Raw genomic sequence first — 24,281 nt, forward strand, 5'->3', positions numbered from 1 at the left:
TTACCTAGCACACATTATATATTAAATACACATGAATTGGCCAAATGAGTAGATCCATGATCATATGGAAACAGAGATCATATGGAACCAAGCCTACGGTGTCCGCTACCAATCAATACCCTCCCTTCCTCCCCTTCTCCTCCCAGTGAGTCTCCCACTTCAGTCTCTGTTTCCACCTTTCCCTCCTTAATTCTCCATGGGCACTAGCAGTGTGGGCAGGCCCCTGAGAACATAGTGAAGGTGGCAAAGGTGAGGAATGTTCTAGAAAGGTTCACTTGTCTGCTTCTCTCTCCATTTCCATCTAAGTTGGTAATATCCACAATCACACTGCATATTGGTTGTGAGCCACAGCAGGAATTTAAAGAACAGGGAACAGGACTGGGAAAGAGAAAACTTTCTTTTTTGGTAATACCAATGGAAATACAATCCCATAAGATGAAGTTGTAAAGAACCTCTTCAAGCTGAGAGAGGTACAGTTGAATATACAATAACAGAACAATGGGAATTTCTTGTGCACATGTGTAAGCCACTGGCTGGGTGCGTTCTTCTCTGCTGTTCCTTCAGATCCATTTTCTGGGCTGCTTCTTGCCAGTGAGGCTGAATCCTGGCCTGCGTCACCCAGGCTCTTTGTCCCCAGCGCTGACCTGGGTCAGACCCTTGGGAAGCACCATTAGTAGATTAGGGAGAAAGAGGAGAAAGAGGTTAAGGTACTCATTTCCTTTCTTTCTTCGTTGGGGCCCAGCTTCTGGCACAGTTCACCTGTCCTGTTCTCAGTACAACTGCCAGGCCAGCCACGGGCAGGATAAAGGTGTGCACACTTATTTAAGGGATGTCGTACCTGTACCATTAAGCAAGCAGGCTTTGTAAATGTCACTGCTGCAGGACCAGAGGAGGCCAGAGAGATTTGGGCTGCAAGGTTCCCAGCTGGTCTTTTGGGCCACAGTGCTCAGCGTAAGATGCAACTTTCTCTGAGTTCCCTGCCCTGCCTTTGTGTTCTGAGACAAGAGCACTCCTGCCCACCAGCCCTGTCTCAGCTCCTTTTCCCTTCACCCATCTGACAGATATTGATGGGGTGTCCAAGGTAACGAATCTGAGCCGTGGTGGCCCCCGAAAGTCACTGCCTTTCTCCATTTGCTTAATGACCAAAGTCAAATGTTCTGTCTGAAAGCCAAATGTCTGTTCTGCTTTCTCCAGTGCTCTTTGGGACCCTTCATCTTCCTACTTTCAGCTCAAAATGAGAAATGTGAAGAGTGAAAATGCATTGAAAGGAAAATGATAAATAAAAATAAATGGCTGTACCTGGAAGGGCTGAAGTCAGGTACACTGCTAAGCACTTCCACATGTGTGGCTTAATTTAATCTTAAAAACTCTTGAGGTAGTGAGCCTTATTTCCCCCATTTTATAGATAAGAAAGCTGGCCACTGGGTTATAAAACTTGCCCAAGGTTTCACCAGCTCCTGACTGCCAAGGCTGGATTCAGACAAAGGGACGTCAGGACGCTTGTTCGTAACCACCACACTCTACCACTGTGAGAACTCAGACAAGTGCGTCATCCTCTGTAAGCCTAAATTTCCTCCACTGGCAATAAGGAGGCATGATTAAATCATTAAAAAAATCCCTCTTGCTCTATAAAATTGTGTTCTCCCAAGGAAGCTGCTTTATCTTGACCCACCACCAGGTGGCGTGCGACAACACTTGCAATCTGGTTGCCAGGGCTTCAGAGCCAAGACCTCTTTGCCCCCTTAACCCTCTCTGACGGTGGCGTGGGAACAGAGTGGGAACTTGTTCCCAGCAGTAACTGGTGCCATGCCACACAGCTTCCACGTGGGAGAGCCAAGAGTTTAACAGTTGGTCTGATTCCTATGGGCCTATTTCCATCAGCTGCATGCTGCTACTCTAAGTTGACAGGTAAGACAGGAGACCTGGGGTCCCAACCCACCAGTTCCTGTTAGCTCCTTTAATACACCTTTATGTTCTCTGCAAGTGGCTTGTTAGAATCAGCTTTCAAAATAAACAAAGAAGTAGATGCATGCCATAGCAAGGTGGGTGCTCTTAGTCATTTAAAGGGAGAATTGCTGTGAAGAACACACCCAAACCCCACTCTCTGACATCCCCGTGAGGCCTCTGACCAGTAGAGCCCATTTGTTACATGAAAATAGATTAAACTGAACTTAGCTAGCTGAGATGGAGACATGGTTTGTAACAGAAGCACAGCCAGGGGATTGCGGTTTTGGGAAATGTATTTCAAGTCTGCAAATGGCACATTCAGGGAGGATAAATCATAGACATAAGGATGGTCTGACCATGTTCTTCTCTGAGAACTTCAGGCACTGATAAGTTACAGGAATTGTCCTCAGAAGGTTGACTCTCCCTTGCTGATGGAGTAAATGACACCCTGGCTGGCCCAGCCATGGCCTCCCTTGTCTCCTACTCTGAGATAAACCCTGGAGACTGAAAATGAAGCATGGATACCCAGGGACTCAGGAATGAAAGGGAAAAGATGGAGAAGAGGATTCTTTCTAAGGTTCCTGTGTGAACATATGTGCTAAGTAAGAGAACTGGCAATAGCAGCCAGACAGCAAACACTTCTTAGGAAAGAAGCTGCAGTTCAAGGAGGTGAGCAGGGCTATTTCATGAGGGTACAAGGATCCCTAGTTCCAAAGTCACTGTTGGTACCTCTACCCTACTGCACTATCAGCTCACAACCACTCTCCAGATTCTGGAAGCATCTATGGGGAGGGATAGTAACTCAGAGAAGTCAGACCAGTTATCTTGGCTAACTGCAAAATCTTTGGAGAAAGCAGTAAAAGTATCTGCTAAAGAGAAGAAAATTATGAAGGTCACTATGCTCATTTAGAACTGAGTTTCCAAATTGGATTCCTGCTTTCTCTTCCTAAGGGAAAAGAAAAAAATTATTTCATTCTCTGGAAGATAATTAAAACAAAATTAAGCTGACATGATTTATTTAGAAAGTCAGTGTGCTTTGTAAAAATGGTTCCACAATGCACAGTTTATCTCCCCCAACAGCTAGATCACCCAAACACCCCGAAAGCTAGAAATCAGCTAAGAATCCAGTATCAACATGCTTGGTGGGAGCAATTAACACTGAGTCAGGTCCAAATACATGTTGGGAGCTGATACGACTTTAACTGTGTGAAGAAATAGGTACTTACATTAGCTCTAGGTCAATGACTGTGGCTCCCCACATTTATAAGCTTGGAGTCTTGTCAAGTTGAACAAATAAAATCAATACTTGTGGCTCCTTTGGTCCCACCATCTTCCTTGGCATTGACTGTTCTTCCCATGAAATGTCAGTCCTAGCGGAGGGAACAAAGCAAGCCAGAAAATTAACTTGAGGGGAACTAAGACACCATCTGGTGGCCATTCACTATAAATCTTTGCTTCAGATGCAAATTCCGTGCACAAAGGAGCCCTCTCTTTTGGTTTGTAGGCTGCTGGGAACAGGTCAGTGTTACCTGTGAAAGCTGGGAGTGCTCGAACTTCCACAGCACGGCGCACCCCCTTTTCATCCCCCCCCCCAGTTTAAAGAACTCGGTCCCAGGTTTTATAACATCCTAGCCACACAGACAGAGAGGATGCCTTGAGTCTTTCACAGCCTGAGAAAAGAAAAGAGGGTTCTGCGTTGTGATGGGCTACCCCTTAGTTGTAAGGGTTCCTGAAAGGAAAAGTGAAGGAGTCCTGATTAGTTTTCCCCGTGAATGTTCTGCAGAAGCTAGAAAAAAACATAAAAAGCCTGTCTATCAGGTTTCTCTTCTCATTTGAAACTTCCTCCACTGCTAAAGACCATTTTTACAAGACTAATGCCTTACGAACTTAACCTTCCCTAAGCCCAAGCTCCTGCCCTGGCCTCCCTGACCACAGACCGGCCTTTGTTCTCATTTGCAGATGGCAGTGACTAAAGTGACCCCAACTTGACATTTTTGAGATCAGTAACCATAGAGGAGGGCTATCCCTGAGCAAAATCCCCGAGCAAAATTCCTCTCCAGGGTGCCTCACTCACACTCACTGATGGGGCCCATCGGTTTTCCTCTGACCGCTTCTCCCGCTAACTCAAAAATCGCCCAGCCTGACCAAGGTGAGAAGTTTTATTTTTGTGTTCCAATTTTGAAGCGTCTTGCTTGCTAAGGTAAAATACTCCCTGAGAGTATTTTCACTTTGGAAAGGGCTCTGCAAAACCTGGATGAGCCAAAGGAGAAAATTTCTAATAGTGTAATTTGGGGGTGGGGGTGGGGTGGGGGTGATAATGTGAACAGTGGCTACGGGCAGTAGAGCCTGCTTGAAGCCCTTTAACCTATAGCAACCCCTGCTTTGTACACCGGTAGGGCTGGCCCTCCAGAGGATCTCTGAGACTCTGAACTTTCTTCTGAAAATGAACACCCTCCTCCCTGATTCTGGAACTCCAGTGCCCATGGCTCTTGTCTACATGAGCCAAGAACATTTACCACTTCTTTCTCCTACTGTGGCTGGAAGGCCTGTGTTCAGACTTGCCTGTTCTGAAATAAATAGCTGGGCACCTCTCAGAAACGGGTACTTCATGTTCATGAACAGAAAGATGAAATAGGAACCTAACTCAGAAGGAGCCTGCACCTCGCAGATCAGGAGTAATAAGTGGAGGGGGTGAAGCATGCCAGGGTGTGGAGGAAGGAATGGAGGGCAGGCAGAAGTTTTCTCAGGCAAAAGTGGTTTGTCTTTCCTTGCCTGAGACTAGAAAAGGTAGAAGTTGTATCACTCACTTGCCCAGACACTTCACTTAAAGCTAAAGGTGGTCACTGATGCATTCCCATTCGCAAAGGCCAAAGGTCAAGACAGCCCATCAGTTGATTTTTTTCAAGAAGACAGAGCACCTCATCCTCAGTTAAATGGGGGGTAAAGCAAACGGTGACAGAGTTCTGAAAGTTCTTAAGTAGTTGTTCTTGACTCGAACAACCCCCAGCACCCGGGTACAGAGTTCCCGCTGCCACTTGCTAGTGCCCAGCTTCCACCTGGACTACAGAGGCCACCCCCCAGGGCAGCTCAGAGGGGCGCCTGGAGGAATGGGAAGAGGGAGACCCTGCAGGCTGGAGTTCACCCTTACCAGGGGTGGCCCAGGACTCCACCCAGCCTTCAGCAGCCTCCACATGTGGAGATGGGGCCTTAACAGGGGCAGTCGGGCTAAAATGAGGTCACTCTGGTAGGCCTCACTCCCATATGACTGATGTCCTTGTGCAAGAGGAAATGTGGACACAGAGACACACCAGGAACAGCATCACATGAAGGGGAAGATGTCTATGTACCAGGCAAGGAGAAAGGCCTGGGACAGATTCTCCCACGCAGCCCTCCCTGCTGACACCTTGAGTTTGTACGGCCAGGCTCCAGAACTGGGAGGCGGCACGTGTCTGCTGTGCAGGCCTCACAGCCTGTGCTGCTTTGCTACTGTGGCCCTGGGGACCCCATACACAGAGTCCACCTCTGGGCACCTCCCGGGTGGCGGGTCTTTGGGTAGGCCCCTCCACTGCTCTGGGGAACCAGAAGGTTGGCTGGACACGTCCCGGGAGCCCTTCCGGCCCAAGATCCTGACTCTGGCGTCTGGGCCTGTAAGAACAAGGGGAGCATCTGCCCCACTCAGACCCTGAAAAGTTAATGGACTGAGTGAGCCCCTGCTTTTGTGTGCCACGTTATGGTCACTGTGTTCCAAAGACACCATTTTTCTGGAGCAGCTTCTCTCAGAGATGGAGATGGGGCAGGGCAGGGCTGCTGGGTCTAACGCATTATTTGAAATACTATATATATATATATGAAACAGCTTTAAAAATAAATCAATAAATAGGCTAAGAAGTATTTCACCCTTCCCCACAAGCCTTGATCTTCCTCCAGTTCATGCTTGTCTTGAAGTTCAGGGCACATTATACTTATGTATTATTACTGGGTGGTGGTGATGAAGAACCCACCTTGCTAACCACCTTCTCTATTCCCATCTCTTTCCCACAGCTGCTCCCGCCGGGCTGGTTGGGCTCTGCATGGGGAAGCACAGGTTGGGTGAGTGTTTGGATGGCAGGTGCTGGCTTGTTGGGTGAGGAGGTACAGGAGGGGTGGGTGTGGTGAGGGCGGAGGCCAAGATTGGCACAGGTGAACAAGCTGGGAACGTTTCGGTGGGTCTACAGGTTTTTGAAGGTGCATCTTTTCCTTTGCAAGATGTGTGTTAAGCAGGCAGCAGCTGTGGGAACCAGACCTGAAACTTAACAGGTCAATTAAATCACCTATTTGGACATTTTCATTCCAAAGTCAGCAGGAGGCCCCTTCTAGGAATGGGTTTAATTGTGAAGCATCCCAGGCCCTTCCCTCCAGATGTCTCCTGGGGCCTCCTCCTGTAACTCAGCTCACACTCCTGCAAGGAGCTCAAGAAAGAGATTCCGGGCAGCAAGAAAGATCATGCGTGAAAGTGACCCAATGTCACTTCTCACTCCTCTTGTGGGGTGGGTGGAGGGAGAAGCTTCTACCACCAGGAAAAGGGAGGACTTGAGGGAGGACAAAGGGGGAGGAGGCAAGAGCAGGCTCCTTTGAGGTTCAGTCTGTGCCGGAGTGACTAAAATGAGGTTGATGTAATGAATAACCTGCAGACTTCCAACTGTTATAATGCTGTGTGAATAATTCTGATAATGACCCTTTTCTCAGCAAGGGTGCCATCCAGATAAGCAGGTTGCTGGAGTTTTCCTGTCAGCACCCAATTGACATCTGGCACAATAACACACCACCATGACTGACATTCTCCACTGGGCCTGCTGGCTGTGGGAGAAGTGGTACAAACCCTGTGCAGACACAGCACGAGCCACCTCACGGAGTGCTCAGGGCTTGCTCACCTCCTTCAAGCTCCTGGGGTGCATATACTGCTCTCCCCTCTGGCCATGGGCACCAGGCACCCATCAGCACTTCCCAGGCCAGAAACAAAGTCATACAGACAGAGGCTTCCCCTTGAGGAGGGAGAGTTCAAGGCTGTCTTTCTTGTAAGGAGCCTGTGTGAAGGCCGAGAGGTTGTCATGACAGCGAGGCTGTGCTGTGGTTACTTGTGTATCTCAAAGTCAGAATTCCAGTACCATCAAGGGTCCTCTGTTCATACACTGGGAAGCTTTGTGTTAGCTTTCCCTGCAGCCCTGCCCTCCCTTTACGAAGAGCACTCCCGAAGTATCTTTGGGGAACTACCCCTCCCTCCCGTCTTAACCCATGTGGTTTGGGGGACTTCACTCCCACTTCTGGCCCTGGAGGGGTGCACGGAGCTCAGGACTGGCCAACGGAAGCACAGTCTTTCCCAAGCTCAGTGACTGGTGCAGGTGCTGGCCCATCAGGGGCACTTCCAGGATTTTTGTCCCAACCCCTGGGGAAGAGGTGTTCTGTTTCTGCGGGAGTTGCTAAAACAATAGAATTAGTGTAGCTTGGCCAGGGGGCACCTCTGCCAACTTGGGAGAAGAGGCTGACCAGGAATAAAGCCAACAGAATAAAGCCAAGCAGAGCTGCGAGGTGGGGATGGTGGAGATATTGGTTGATTTCTGGCATCCATTCAAGCATCTAGAGCCAGCTTTGTTCAAAACTGACCCCATGAATTTCAGACCCAGAAACCAATAAATTCTCAATCTCTCTCTCTCTTTCCATTTGGGGTTGGGTTTCCTCATTGGTAATGATGAGTCGTGAACAGTACACAAAGCCTATCACTTCAAAGGCTCAGCACAGAGTCCACTGTGACCTCTCATAGGAAGGGGGCACAGGCCACCTCTCACAGAGGGACCGATGGATCTGAATCTGTGCCAGCAATCTCCCTTCAATGCCCCTCCTTGTTTCTCTCTTCCTCTCTTCCTTTTGCTTCTGGTATCTTTCTTTGTCTTTCCTTTTTTCTTCCTCTCTCTTGATTTTACTTAGGATTTTGAAAGATGCTATTTTGTGCTGCTAGAAAGTAAGCAAGTGCTCAAAAGATGATGGGGCACAAGGGCACAGGAGCAGCCAGAAGGAGCTCCCACTGGCCAATTCTGGAACAATTTGAACACTAGAATAATGGAGGGCAGTAATGAATTATAAACCATTAAAAAATAAGGATCTGTGAGTCCATGCCAACAATAAAGAGATAAGCTACAAAGCTACAGTAACCAAGACAGTATGGTATGGGCACAGGAACAGATACATAGACTGATGGAACAGAATAGAGGGTCCAGAAATAAACCCACACCCAAATGGTCAATTAATATTTAACAAATGAGGCAAGAATACACAATGAGGGAAAGACAGTCTCCTCAATAAATGGTGTTGGGAAAACTGGACAGTTACATGTGAAAGAAGGAAACTGGATCACTGGTCTCATACCATATACAAAAATAAACTAGAAATGGATTAAAGATCTAAATGTAAGACCTGAAACCATAAAACTCCTAGAAGAAAACATAAGCAGTAAACTCTTGAACATTAGCTTCTATAACTGTTTTCTGGATATGTCTTGCCAGGCAAGGGAAATTAAAGCAAAAATAAGCAAGTGGAACTACATCAAGCTAAAAAGCTTCTGCTCAGCAAAGGAAACCACCAACAAAATGAAAACACAACCTGCTACATGTGAGAATATATTTGCAAATGATTTATCTGATAAGGGGCTAATATCTAAAATACATAAAGAATTCATATAAACTCAACACCAAAAAAACCCAAACAATCTGATTAAAAAATGGGTGGAGGATCCGAATAGACATTGTTCCAAAGAAGACAGACAGAAGGCCAACAGATACATGAAAAGATGCTCAACATCACTAACCATCAGGGAAATGCAAATAAAAACCACAATGAGTTTTCACCTCACACCAGTTAGAATGGCCAACATCAAAAAGACAAGAGATAACAAGTGTTGACAAGGATGTGGAGAAAAGGAAAGCCTTCTGTGCTGTTGGTGGGAACATAAATTGATGCAGGCACTGTGGAAAGCAGAATAGATATTTCTTAAAAACTGAAAATAGAAATACCATGTGACCTAACAATTCCACTACTGGGTATCTACCTAAAGAAAACAAAATCACTAATCCAAAAAGATATATGTACTCTTATGTTCATTGTAGCATTCTTTCCAATAGCCAAAATATGGAAACAACCTAAATCTCCATCAATAGATGAATGGATGAAAGAGATGGGGGACATATTAACAATGGAATCTTACTCGGCCATACAAAAGAATGAACTCTTGCCATATGTGGCAACATGGTTGGAGCTAGAGGGTACTATGCTAAATGAAATAAGCCAGGCAGAGAAAGACAGAATACCATATGAATTCACTTAAATGTGGAATCGAAAAACAAAAACAAAACAAATGAATAAGCAAGTAAAACTGAAATGGACTCATAAACAGTTTGGTGGCTGCCATAGGGGAGAGGGGTGGGGGAATGGGTGAAAAAAAAGAAGGGAAAGAAAATTAGTGAGAATATTTAGTATCTCGATCTGAGTAATGGTTGCATGAGGGTGTACACATGCCAAAATTCATGAAACTGTACTTTAAGATTTGTGCATTTTATTGTCTGTATCTCGATATAAAAAAATTTAATAGATGAATGAATATACACAAAAAAAAGAAGGAAGGGCTTCTGCTTACAGCAGAACATCGAGTACCGGCCAATAAATGCAAAGGAAATCATTGTTTGAAAGGATGTTGGTAAGCTTTTCATGTTGAAAACTCATCATTTCTAAAATCATAGTAAATATCTATACTGACAACAAGAATGGATCAATGTATGTTAACTTAAGGTATAATGGGACAAAGAGCAGGAGATTTTTGCCCCCAAGTGTAGTCCCACAAAATCCTCATCAGTTGCAAGGGGAAGCAGAGTAACTATGTGGTAGAGAAATAAGACCACGCCTAGATTAAAATTAATGTCATCAGTGAAGGACAGATGGACAGCACGTGCCTCCAGATAAGATGCCCTGAGAAGAACACAACATAACTTTGGTGGTATTTAGGCATAATCAGGATCTAACCAACTCTACCAGCACAAATGGTAAAAGAGGCAAAAAAGGTAAGTCAGATTAAAATGTATGGGGTATACTATGTACTATTCTTATTCTTATAACTTCTCTGCAGGTTTGAAATTATTTCCACATTGTTGGTGTTGGTTTTGAGATGCTGACACCTGACGCAGGGCTGTTTTCACCCGCCTGGGGACAGCGGCTCCCACCAGTGTGCCCTTTGCCTGGATGACCCCTCCCATCCCACCAGAACCTGCTGTAACTGCAAGAGCAGCACATCAGACATCTTTCCACACAGGCTGACTGTTTTGCCAAGTGGAGTTTAATCCTTCCAAATCAGGAGGATTCTTTTGAATAAGCCACTAAAATTATTAAAATGCTAGTGTCTGAAAAAAAAAATACTATTGTCTGATTGCCTTTATTCTTGTTTGTAAGGATTCTCCTAGAGTCTGGGTGCATTGCACCTCCTTCTCCCAGCTCCCCTGTAATCCACATGAGATCCAGGACCTTGGTTTCACTCTCCATGTCCACCTGTGCTTGAGGAACCCTCTACAGGTGGGCAAGATGTTTAAGAGGCATTATAAGGCATGCTCCAAATTAAAAGGAGAACAAATATTTTGGACTGAATATTTTTGGCATCTCTAGTATGAGTAAGGCAGCTTTGGTAAGGGATGGTCATTGTCCTCAAGCAGTTTGCAATCTAAAACGAGAAAGCAAGAAAACACAAAAGAAGCTAGATAATCATAGGAGGTGTGTTTTAACAGTTACCAAGGAAGGAAGATTGTCAGGCAATGGGAATTAATTGACTCATTAGTGGAAGACTACAAGGACTCTTAAGTATTCAGAAAAGAAAAGGATGCCTGTAGGTGAAGAGAGTTCAGAGGACTTTATGGGATGAAAAGGTAAGGCTGAGATGGAAGGATGGGTGGGATTTGCATATAGGAGAAGAGCGGTTTCCACGAGGGAGAACCCCGTGAACCAGAGCGTGGAGATGAGAACCCTCAGGTCAGTTTGAGGTACAGTGAATGGACCAGACTGTCAGAAGTTGAGGGTTTGGGAAAGAGAATGAGATAAGTCTCTTTGAGTAAGTTAGTAATGAAGACCCAGAACTCTGAATGCCAGCATTTTAGGCTTTGTCAGTGGCGGCAGGTCAAAAAAGCCTTTGGAGCAGAGGCCAGGGTAGGAAGAACCCTCCAGAAGCTATTGACTGTCAGGGCTCAACTGCTGAGCACTCACTGTGATTCAGTACTTCACAGACTTAACTCTGCTCTTTGCAAAAACTTTGCAAGGTGGATAAAATCATCCTCATATTGACAAGAGAGCTATAATCTTTGGGATGGGCAAGTACTTTGCCTGGGGCCCTGCTGGTAGGAAGGGGCAAAGCCAGGGACAAAATTGAGGCCTGTCAGCCTTCAGGACGGAGCTCTCCCCTCGACATCGTTTTTGCAGTAGGAGCCTGGGGCCCTAATGCCTGAACCAGGGCCATGGCAGTGGACTCGGGATGAAAAAGACAGATGTGGGGAAAACATGAAGGGGAAACTGACAAGACTGAGTGAATAATTCAGTTTAGGAGGTGACTGAAAAGGAAGTTAAATAAAGCTTCATTTTATTCTTCAAGCAAGAACTTACTACTATGCTAGTTAGTCATTTGGAGGAAGACAAACATGCCCCTGGTATTGTCTCTATACTTAAAAACAGTGCACGCTAGTATATGTATGTTATAAACATACATAAATAGGTATAATATGGGAAATAATTCAAGAAATTCTATACATAGAAAAAAATACACAAAGTGCACTAGACTTTGTCCCTTAAAAGGGAGAAAATCTAAGGGGTAAAATCAAGCATTCACTGAAGATAAAATATTTGATTGGACTTTAAGAAATGGATACCGCTTTGAATGGCAGCGGGAAGCAGAGGGAGGGGGCTATTGGTCTCTTGGCCTTGGCGCCGCTGACTTTTGGAGTCAGGATAATCCTTCGCGGTGGGGGGCTGTCCTGTGACTGCAGGTTGTTCAGCGGCATCTCTGCCCTCTGCCCACTAGAGGCCCTTCTCCATTCTGACAACAAGAATGGCTCTAGACATTGCTAAATTTCCCCTGGGGCACAAAATCAACCTCCGTGTGAACCACTGTGCTAACCTAAGAGAATGATATTAGAAATGAAGTGTGTTTGGGGAAATAAAGAAGCATCTGTATCAGCCTGTTTCAAATGTGTTCGTGGGAACATTAGTGTCTAGTGAGATAAGTGATAGTCCCTTAAATAGGGTTCATGGTCAAACAGCATTGAGAAATCCCACATACTTTCCCTTAATTGGAAATTCACAGTGTGTATTAGAATAGTAAAGGCTTTGAAAGGTTGCGAAGGAAGGCTGTTTGACACTGGTTAAATTTAATTATAAGGAACTTATTGTTTTAAATCAAGGAATAAATATTAACCTTCTGAAGGGCACTATTGTATTACAGAACACAGCTTGAAAAATGATGGTGTATTTGATGGAAACACAGAGTCTATTAAAGATTCAAAACTGAGAAAAATACAGATAGAACTTCAGGTTTAGAAGTCTGAATTTCATTTAATCAACAAAAGGGAGGTAACCATCAGACAACATAATTGAAGCTGTGCTTCAGTTATTCATTTATTCATTCAACATATATTAAGTAACAAGTGGCAGCAAGCCAGATGGATTAGAAGATGTAGAAACAGGAACCAAAGTACATTAAGTTATTGCAAAAGTAATAAGTTAGAGTGGTAATGACAGAAGGAAGGGCTACATGTAAAAAGTGTGTTAGAGATTAACAGAACATAGTGTCTGAGTTATTGGAGGGCAGAACAAGACAATGAAGGAGTCAATGCTGACTACAAATTGTTAGGCTTGAGTTCCTGGTTGCCTCTTGGTCCCTTCAACAGAGAGAGGATAGTCAGGAAAAGCAGCAGATTTGGGGAGAAACGATCTCGTTTTAGAATGTTGGATTCGAGGGGTTAGTAGGACACTCAGGGACAGATGTCCACTAGGTAGCTGGGATTATTGGTCAAGAGTGCAAATGGAACTGGAAATAAATTTTGGATAGTCATTTGCCTTAAGGTAATAAAAGAAGCCGTGAGTATGAAAGTGGCATGAAAGAGGGAAAGAACAGGGAGAGAAAGAAAAGAGGTGGCTCAGGACAAAGACTTGGGGGAACATTTAAATGGAGACAGTGGAAAAGGAAAATGACTAGTGAGGGAGACAGCAGGATCTGTTAGGAGAAGTGGCGGATCCAAGGGGTGATGCCGGAGACACCCAAGGGGAAGGGAATGCTAAGAAGCAATGGGCAGTGTTACAGAGGTCAGAGAAGATGGCCACTGAGAAGAGGCCACTGGGTTTAGGCTACAGGTCAAAGGAGTTTCTATAGAGCAGTGGGGATAGAAACTAAATTGCAAGGAGTGAATCAGGGGTAAGAAAGTTGAGACAATGAATACAAACCACTTTTTTGAAAAATTTTCCACCATGGCTGCTTAGAAGTAGTAGCCACTGAAGAAAATAGGGGTGAAGCAAGAATTGTTTTGTTTGTTTGGGAAGGGGAGATTTGAACATGTTTACTGACAAAAAAAATGGATCCACAATTTCAATGTAAACCTCAAAAATACCCTGACAGGTTTTGTTTTGTTTATTTGGTTTGGTTTTCATGATACAGAACTTGACAAATGAATCTAAATTGTACACAGAAATGCAAAGGGCCAAGGGTCAAGAATAGTCAGGACAATCTTGAAGAACAAAGTTGAAAAACTTACAGTAGATACCACAAGTTATTATAATGCTAGACAATTAAGACAGTGTAGTATTGGCATGAAAGAGAAATAGATCAATGTAACAGAATAGAGAAACCAGAACAAACCTACTCTTTATTTATAACAAAGATGATACTGTAGTACAGTGGAAGAAAGGATGGTCTTCTTAATGAGTGATTCTGGGTCAGTGGAGATCCATGTGGAGAAAACCTCATCTTAATCTCTACTTTACATGATTAAAACAAAAAAACAAAAAGCCCAGCTGGATCACTGATAACACTGGAGATAACACTGGAGAATATTTTTGAGCTATTGAGATATGCAAAGATTTTTTAAACAGGATGTGAAAGTCCCTAGCTATAAGAGACAACACCGATAAACTAGGCTACTGGAAAATAAAGAACTTCTGCTCGTCAAAAGACACAATTTTAAGAGACTGAAAGGCAAACCACAGGCTGAGTAAAGACATATGCAATATGTATTTCTAACAAAGAACTCATTCAAAATGAATAAAGAAGTCTTTTAAGTTACTAAGAAAAATACCGGAAAAAGAAAACTACACAAAATGGGCAAGAGGCCCAATTCACATTGCAAGAAACCATGTGAACAGCCAATACACAACTGAAGATATGGTCAACCTGATGATTCATCAGGGAAATGCAAATTAAAACCACAATTAGAGACCACCAGAATGGCTAATGGTAAAACAACTAAGTATTGTTGAGAGCGTAGTGCAACCAGCAATCTCACGCATTGTATGCTGGTGGTGCAAACTGGTACAACTTTGGAAACAGCTGTTTGGCAGTGTCTACAAAAGCTGAATATGTTACTACATTATGGCCCAGCGATTCCACTCCTATGTATATATTCGACAGAGGTGCATACATGTGTACACAAAAAGACATGAAAAATATTCGTAGTAGCAGTAGTCATAATAATAAAAAACTAGAAACAACCCAGAAGTCTTTCAACATTAGGATAAATGCCTCAAAAGCAGAGGCAGCCACGTCATACTCATTAGGGTAGCTACTATAATTCTTTTTTTAAAGCCCGTAAAATAAGAAGTGTTGGTGAGGAAGTAGAGAAATTAGAACTCTCTTTGTGCTGTTGGTGGGAATGAAAACTGAGCAGTCACTGTGGAAAACAGTATGGCAGTTACTCAAAAAATTAAAAATCAAATTACTATATGATGCAGCAGTCTCACTTCTGGGTATACTTCCTAAAGAATTTAAAGCAGCGTGTTGAAGAGATATTTGTACCCCCACGTTCATAGCAACATTATTTAGAAGAGCCAAAAGGGGAGGGCAGCCCAAGTGTCCCTCAGCAGATTAATGAATAAACAGGAAGTGTGGTATATACATACAGTAGAATATTATTCCACAATATGAAGGAAGGAAATTCTGACATAGGCTATAACATGGATGCATTTTGAAGGAGGACATTATGGTAAGTGAAATAAGCCAGTCACAAGGGACAAATACTTTATGATTCCACTTAGATGAGGTAGGTAGAGTAATCAAATTCACAGAGACACGAAGTAGGCCGGTTGGCTGCCAGAAGGTAGGGGAAGGGAGAAATGAAGAGTTATTATTTAATCAGTATAGAGTTTTAATATTGCAAGATGAAAAGAGCTCTGGAAATTGGTTGCACAATAATGTGAATGTACATAATATTACTGAACTGTACATTTAAAAATGGCTAACATGGCAAATTTGTGTATTTTTATCACAATTAAAAATTTGAAAAAATAAACAAAGGCAAAATGAATGTGGTGATTGACATGAGTACAACCTCGGTGTGGGGCAAACAATTGAGAGTCATGAGGGGAATTTGCAGGGTTTGGGGGTTGTTCTGTTTCTTGATCCGGCTAGTAAGAGAATGTTTTCACTCTTGAAAATTGATCACATTATGTATTTTGACTTGTGTATCTTTCTGTATGTATCAATCAAATCAACAATACTTTACTTTAAAAATAAGTCAAAGTAGAACATGTAAGAAGAGTCAGGGAATTTTTTGAGAAAAAGATGGGTAATGAGTAAGTAAGTACTTACCTAATATTAGAATATATTATAAAGCTATTAAAAGAATGTGGTTACTGTCAGAGAAATAGACAATCAAATCAATGGAAGAAAATAGATTATAAAAACAGACCCATGTAATAAATGAAAACTTAACATATGATCAAGAAGGCATTTCAAATCAGAGAAAAGATGAATTATTCATAAATGATATTGAGGCAACTGGCAAATTATTTGGGTGTCAAGGAACTAGATCTCTCTGTATGCCTTACACACACAAAATAGAAATTCTGGTAGAGAAAAGATTTAGATTTTTAATTGGAGCATAAATAGACCATAATGCTAATATCATGGTTTTGACATTTTTAATCACAGTCCCCCCAAAATACTAATTTTATCTCATTACAAATAAGCAGCTTCTTATTTGTATTACCAAAACAGAAAGATAAGTTATATATTCTAGGAACATATGACAGGAAGGAACTTATATTCCTAGCATATAAAGAGCTTTTACAACTGAAAAAGAAAAGTAGTAACACCCTTTTAGAAAGATGGACAAAGGATATGGGAAGCTAATTCATAAAGAAGAAAAACAAGTGGCTAGTAAACACACAAAAAAGGGTTCAGTGTCACACCTAGTCAAAGAAATTAAAATTATTATTATATACATGAGTCCATCAGATTGACAAAGTTGAAAAAGAATCAGTGTTGGGATTGGCAAGTGTATGAGGAAATGCACACCATTGTACTCTGAAGTTGAGATAAACTGCAGGGCAAATAATAATCTGTGTCAAAATTTAAAATAAACTTTCTTTTTGTTCCAGCAATTTCATTATTGGAAATTTACCTTTAAGTAAATAATCAGCCAAATATTCAAAGATGTCCATTGCAGTGTAGTTTATTTAGTGAAATATTAGAAACAAACTAAATGTATATAAAATCAGAGTTGGTTAATAAATTATGACACTTGTATAATGGAATACCAAGGAGTCATGAGAAATGGCTATATTTATTGTTATATGTTGATGAGTAAAAAAAGGCAATTATATAAAAACAAGCATAATATCATCCCCTAGGTGTAAGTTTATTTATAGGAACAAACACACATAGACTGCTATCTGGAAAAATGTTCACCAAATTATAATAGTCTCAGGGTGACTGAGTTCAGCTTTATTTTGAATACTTTTCTTAATGTTTGAATTTGTTCGGTGGGTAATAGATCATTTAAAAAAAATTTTTATTAAGGTATTATTGATATACATTCTTATGTATTGATATACATTCCTATGATATACATTCTTATGGGTTACTACATTTACCCATATTATCAAGTCCCCACCCATACCCCAATGCAGTCACTGTCCATCAGCGTAGCAAGATGCCGTGGATTCACTATGTGCCTTCTCTGTCCTCCCTGTGATTCCCCACACCATGTGTACTAAACATAATACCCCTCAGTCCCCTTCTCTCTCCTTCCCCACAAGCCATCCCACATGCCTCCCCTTTGGTAACCACTAGTTCCTTCTTGGAGTCTGTGAGTCTGCTGCCACTTTGTTCCGTCAGTTTTGCTTTGTTGTTATACTCCACAAATGAGGGAAATAATTTGGCATTTGTCTTTCTCCACCTGGCTTATTTCACTGAGCATAATATCCTCCAGCTCCAAAGGAAAAATCACTATGGGCACAACAAAAATACAAAGAATTATTAGAAAATACTGTGAAAAATTATATGCTAACAAACTGGATAACCTAGAAGAAATGGACAACTTTCTAGAAAAATATAACCTTCCAAGGCTGATCAAGGAAGAAACAGAAAATCTGAACAGACCAATTACCAGCAACGAAATTGAACTGGTAATCAAAAAACTACCTAAGAACAAAATACCTGGACCAGAAGGCTTCACCGCTGAATTCTATCAAACATTTAGTGAAGACCTAATACCCACTATCCTTAAAGTTTTCCAAAAAATAGAAGAGGAAGGAATACTTCCAAACTCATTCTATAAGGCCAGCATCACTCTAATACCAAAACCAGGCAAAGACACCACAAAAAAAGAAAATTACAGACTGATATTCCTGATGAACATAGATGCAAAAATACTCAACAAAATATTAGCAAACCAAATTCAAAAATACATCAAAAAGATCATCCAGCATGATCAAATAGGATTTATTCCAGGGATGCAAGGATGGTACAACATTAAAAAACCAATCAACATCATCCACCATATCAACAAAAAGAAGGACAAAAACCACACGATCATCTCCATACATGCTGAAAAGGCATTTGACAAAATTCAACATCCATTCATGATAAAAACTCTTAACAAAATGGGTGTAGAGGGCAAGTACCTCAACATAATAAAAGCCATATATGACAAACACACAGCCAACATTATACTGAACAGCGAGAAGCTGAAAGCTTTTCCTTTAAGATTAGGAACAAGAAAAGGATGCCCACTTTCCCCACTTCTATTCAGCGTAGTACTGGAGGTCCTAGCCATGGCTATCAGACAACACAAAGAAATGAAAGGCATCCAGATTGGCAAGGAAGAAGTCAAACTGTCCCTGTTTGCAGATGACATGATATTGTACATTAAAAAAACCCTAAAGAATCCACTCCAAAACTACTAGATCTAATATCTGAATTCAGCAAAGTTGCGGGATACAAAATTAATACAAAGAAATCTGTGGCATTCCTATACACTAATGAGGACATTATGCTCAGTGAAATAAGCCAGGTGGAGAAAGAGAAATGCCAAATGATTTCCCTCATTGGTGGAATATAACAATGAAGCAAAACTGACAGAACAAAATGGCAGCAGACTCACAGACTCCAAGAAGGAACTAGTGGTTACCAAAGGGGAGGTATGTGGGATGGCACATGGGGAGGGAGAGAGAAGGGGACTGAGGGGTATTATGTTTAGTACACATGGTGTAGGGGATCACGGGGAGGACAGAGAAGGCACATAGTGAATCTGTGGTATCTTACTACACTGATAGACAGTAACTGCACTGGGGTATGAGTGGGGACTTGATAATATGGGTAAATGCAGTAACCACATTGTTTCTTCATGTGAAACCTTCATAAGAATATATATCAATCATACCTTAATAATAAAAAAAAATCCCCCAGCTCCATCCATGTTGTTGCAAATGGTAGGATTTGCTTCTTTCTTATGGCTGAATAGAATTCCATGTGTATATGTACCACATCTTCTTTATACATTCATCTACTGATGGACACTTAGGTTGCTTTGATATCTCGGCTATTGTAAAAAGTGCTGTGATAAACATAGGGGTGCATATGTCTTTTTGAATCTGAGAAGTTGTATTCTTTGGGTAAATTCCAAGGAGTGGGATTCCCAGGTCAAATGGTATTTCTCTTTTTAGTTTTTTGAGGAACCTCCATACTGCTTTCCACAATGGCTGAACTTGCTTACATTCCCACCAGCAGTGTAGAAGGGTTCCCCTTTCTCCACATCCTCGCCAGGATTTGTTGTTCTTAGTCTTTTCAAAGCTGGCCATCCTTACTGGTGTGAGTGATATCTCATTGTGGTTTTAATTTGCATTTCCCTGATGACTAGTGATGTGGAGCATATTTTCATGTGTCTGTTGGCCATCTGAATTTCTTCTTTGGAGAACTGTCTCTTCATATCCTCTTCTCATTTGTTAATTGGGTTATTTGCTTTTTGGGTGTTGAGGCATGTAAGTTCTTTATATATTTTGGATGTTAACCCCTTGTTGGATATGTCATTTACAAATATATTCTCCTACACTGTAGGATGCCTTTTTGTTCTGTTGATGGTGTCCTTTGCTGTACAGAAACTTTTTAGTTTGATGTAGTCCCATGAGTTCATTTTTGCTTTTGCTTCCCTTTTGCGAGGAGATGTGTTCAGGAAGAAGTTGCTCATGCTTATATTCAGGAGATGTTTGCCTATGTTATCTTCTAAGAGTTTCATGGTTTCATGACTTAGATTCAGATTTTTAATCCATTTTGAGTTTACTTTTGTGTATGGGGTTAAACAATAATCCAGTTTCATTCTCTTGAATGTAGCTGTCCAGTTTTGCCAACACCAGCTGTTGAAGAGGCTTGTCATTTCCCAATTGTATGTCCATGGCTCCTTTATCATATTAATTGACCATATATGCTTGGGTTTATATCAGTGCTCTCTGGTCTGTTCCATTGGTCTATGGGTCTGTTCTTGTGCCAGTACCAAATTGTCTTGATTACTGTGGCTTTGTAGTAGAGCTTGAAGTTGGGGAGCATAATCCCCCCTGCTTTATTCTTCCTTCTCAGGATTGCTTTGGCTATTTGAGGTCTTTTGTGGTTCAATGTGAATTTTAGAACGATTTTCTCTAGTTCATTGAAGAATGTTATTGGTATTTTGATAGGAATTGCCTTGAATCTGTAGATTGCTTTAGGCAGGATGGTCATTTTGACAATAGGTAATACATCATTTTTATGATAAGAAGAAACAATGTTGTTTCTTTTGAAAAATAGAAGTTCAAGGGCCAATAATCTGGGGTGTTTGAGTCACAGGCACTTTCACATTTTCCGGCTGCCTGCCATTTTCCCCACTTGGCCTCCACACTTCCAATTAAAAGAGCATATCAGGTTGAGAACTAAGGGATGGGAGGGGCTCTTTGCGGTTTAAAGTCTCTGCTTAATTCACAGTGAGTGGTACCACTGCAGGGTCTGGACGGCCTTCTCTGCACGGTGCATGTTGCAAAGAATAAGGTGCTTTCCTTGAATGAAAGGTTTGCCATCCCCCAGCAGCTGGGGGCTGTGCCTCCTCCTGTAGCAGGAAATCAATGCCTGGGGGTCCCCAAAGCCCAGACTTGCTTTTTCTGTGTTAGGAGGAGGTCCGAGATGGCTGGGTGATTTGCATTTCTATAGGCCTTTCACTAAGGATCTAAGAGCTTGGAGCTATTAATCCTCATTGCAAACTCTGGAGGCCCTTGGCGGCCTGGAGGGGACCAGTTGACTGGGGCTTTAGGGGAGATACAGTGTTCTACCAATGACTGATGCACCATTCTTGAAGGGCCCCCACCAGTAAGATGGCAAACTTTCGGCTTCTCTTTGGGGGTCCTCGGTTCCCGCCGGCGCCACCTGAAGCCCAATCACCTCTTGCCCCCCTCCCAATCCCAGCACCTAGCCAACAGCCACCAGCCCCGTAGAAATAACACCACAATCACCCCATGCCCCTTCCTATATAACTCAGCACCTTTCCCTAATAAAGTGGAATTCTCCGGTGAATTGCTGCTGTGTGTCGCTCCTTTCCTTTCAATTCTACTGAAAGGGGTTTGAAATTATTCAGTTTTATCCATAATCTCTCTTCCACCATGTTTGCAAATCCTACAGAAATAGTTCAAATTTTCATTTTAATCAGTAGCTAAGCTAGGAGATGCTAACTCAGTTAACAGAAGGAGGCAAACAAGAGAAGAAAGAAAACATTTAAGATCTGGTCTCCACAAGACTCTGCTTCCAAGAATCACACTGTTTTAACCCAAGGTTGATCACACCACTGAAATAAGAACTTGAATAACTGGAAATTTTCACTTTCTCAAAAGTGGTTCCTGCCAGAATAGACATTTCAATGTTCCGGACATTCTTTTCAAGGGGCAACGTGTGATAGATTTCCTACGTTAAATGGCTGTAGTTTTGAGAACTGGAGATACTCAGAATATTGGCTTAAAGGCCTCATAAATGGGCACTAGGACCTGTCTGCAAGCAGCTCTCTTCCCCGACCAGCAAGCAAGCCTTTACTTAGAGAGCAGAGCCCATCACGAAGCCTGGTCAGGAAGCCCAATCACATGGGTCACCCTTAGGCCGACTCCCCACTGGGGCAGAGCACCTCCAGCTAATCTGGAAGTTTGGTTATATGCCAAGGGGACCAGTTATATAACTCTGAAAGTTTAAACTTGGGGAAACATGCACACATACCTAAACAAGAGTCCAGTGAAAGGAGAACACCATAACACTGGATCCCGTTTCCCTATTATATTGTCCTGGGAAGCAATAAAAATATACTAATTGTTACATCTACCTCTCTTCCTGTCTGCCCAAATGACTACATCATCCAACTGATTAAAAAGAACTTAGTGTCTCCCAGGGCCCTTCAAAAGTCATCCCCTGTGTGCACATAAAAGTGAAAAATATTTATAAATGTCCATTGTGCTCATCTTTGCATTTTTTTCTTACAACCAGTGCGGAAGGCTGGGCACATCTCCCAGCCCCCAAGAGTATGAAGAGGGCTCCTTCCCTGGAGCCCGTGTGTCTGTGAGAATCAAAGGCACTGAATGGGGCTGGTCAGCAGGAAGCATGCCCTTGCCACCAGGCCACGGGGGTCTGAAAGCAGGGGCAGGGCAGAGTTCAGTAATGGCCTGAAACAGGGACAAGCTGAGAGGGAAGGTCTGAGCAAACATGGCCCAGCTCCCAGAACCCAGCTTAGGGCTCTGTGTTTCTGTTTCCCATCACCTGGTTGCTGCCAGAAAGTTCCATGGAGAGCTGCAGGGCCAGGAGGGCCAAGAGGCAGTCAGGCGCCTGCAGGACAGGCAGCTTTTCCAGGTGGGTGCAGAGAGAAGGAAAGGAAATGAGCTTGGTGCTGGGAGGGAGGGAGACGGAGACGGGCCTCAGGCTAATCCCTGTGGGAACTTCGCTTGGGGAGACTAGGGTTGGGGCCCAGGAGTCAGGGCCCTGGGTGCTGTCCCATGAGAGAGCTAATTTCACCGTCCCACCCAGCCCTGCTCTGCAGGAGAGAGTCCTGAGCTGGTGGGGAGGGGGACGACTTGGAACCAGAAGGGGACTGTCCCTGGGATCCCCCACCCCCAACACTCCAAAATCGGCCTGCTATTGCGGCTCTGTGTCTTGCCCAGTGCTAAGTGTGGGCTGGGTGGCAGGATGGCTGGGCGCCCAGGCTTTGATCTTGGATGTCTCTGGGGTTGAGCCGGGGCCCTGCAACCTCAGGCCTCACCAAGTTTCCCTTTCCCCTGCGGCGATGTGGGATAATAATCATTCCTTTCTTGCAGGACTGCAGTGAAAGCTAGATGATACAATGTGAATAAATCACTTAACCTGGTGGCTCCTACATAGTCATAATTCAGTGGTGATGATTATTATTATGGTGTCTACTAGTTTTTCAGAGCTGCTGTAACAGGGCAGTGCAAACTGGGTGACTTAAAACAACAGAAATATTGTTTCCCAGGTAGGGAAGCTAGAAGTGTGAGATGCAGGTGTGCTCAGAAGTGGTTCCTCCAGAGGTCTGTGAGGGAGAATCCGTCTATGCCAGCCACTCTCCTTGCTTCGGGGGGGGTTTGCTGACAATCTTTGGGTTCTGGGCTTATAGCTGTATCACTCCAGTTTCTGCCTTGGCCGCCCATAGCGTCCTCCCTGTGTGTCTCTGTTGTCACGTGTCTGTCACATGCCTGCCCTACTGCAGTATGACTTCCTCTTAGTGGAATGACCTCTGCAAGGACCCTATTTCCAGATAAGGTCCCATTGGCAGGTAGTTGTGGTTAGAACTTCAGTGTCTTTTTGGAGGGAACACAATTCAGCCCATAACAGGAGGGATAGGGTTTTGTCTATTACTGTTATCATGATACTGTTTTATTCATTCTCTAATGCTGACTAGCTTGGTGTTCTGCAGGGGACAGCCCAGCCCCAAATGCTGGCTGCTGGGCAGCTTCGTAAAGTAGCGCGGTACAGTCTCCGCTGGTGGCTCCCTGCGGCTATCCAATGCACCCCTCGCCCAGAGCAGGGGACTCCTCTGCCCTCCACTGCCCCTTCAATCCCAGGGAGCGCCCCTCTGCCTTACCACTCTCTTCCACCATGTCTTCGCCATCTCGAACTTCTGCTCAGTGCACATGGGTGCAAACGGCAGCCTGACCCTGAATCCGTGCAGTGTGCCCATACAACACCGACTCCTGGGACAGTCTGGCTGCCGAGTAGCTGCTCTTTCCACCCCACTAAACCCGCCTCAGGCCGGGAGGTCGTCCTGCTAGTGGAAGAGGTGCCAGCGGCCCAGCCCTCCTACAGGAATAACTTGCTTTGCAGTCCCTGGCTTTCCTCAGGGTGGTGTCCCAATCCTTTTGTGTCTTTTTTTTCATTTTCCAAATGTGTCCTATTTTAAATGCATGAGGGGACTTTTACTAATTAAAGACACCTGTGGTCTATCCTTGCTGTCACCAGGATAACATAAGCACTCACTACCGTATTCTCGGCAAATCCAGATTTTCATAGGTGGAACTGAGTTTGCTTAAGGTGGGAGCGCACCTAGCACCGCTTTGCAGCTCAAAAGCTTGGGTGTGACTGTCAGCGCAAGATGAAGCGATGACAGGCATAGTCAGGCCACTGATGTCTGACTGTTGTCAGGGCCTGCCGTGCAGGATCTTTCTGGGTACTTGGATTCGTGTCTTCTCTCCCTGAAGGGTGGCGGCAGTGGGCTCGTGACACCTAGATTACCATGAACATTTCTGATCGGCCCCTCCTCAGAGTTCACAGACCCCCACAGCAG

The 24,281-nt window shown here is 43.4% G+C and overlaps 2 long non-coding RNA genes across 2 annotated transcripts; one reads left to right on the forward strand and one right to left on the reverse strand.

Moving 5' to 3' along the window:
• Positions 1 to 106: 106 nt before the first annotated feature.
• LOC118968367 (uncharacterized) lies at positions 107 to 23,700 on the reverse strand. The gene is made up of 3 exons (XR_005055987.2): positions 23,583 to 23,700; positions 3,174 to 3,317; positions 107 to 656 (listed from the first exon to the last, which is right to left on the reverse strand). It is a non-coding gene; the product is annotated as an uncharacterized lncRNA (long non-coding RNA).
• LOC140848241 (uncharacterized) lies at positions 3,855 to 10,346 on the forward strand. The gene is made up of 3 exons (XR_012128809.1): positions 3,855 to 4,096; positions 5,989 to 6,036; positions 10,097 to 10,346. It is a non-coding gene; the product is annotated as an uncharacterized lncRNA (long non-coding RNA).
• Positions 23,701 to 24,281: the final 581 nt, after the last annotated feature.

The sequence above is a fragment of the Manis javanica genome, chromosome 3 (assembly GCF_040802235.1).
Source record: "Manis javanica isolate MJ-LG chromosome 3, MJ_LKY, whole genome shotgun sequence".
Taxonomy (NCBI): domain Eukaryota; kingdom Metazoa; phylum Chordata; class Mammalia; order Pholidota; family Manidae; genus Manis; species Manis javanica.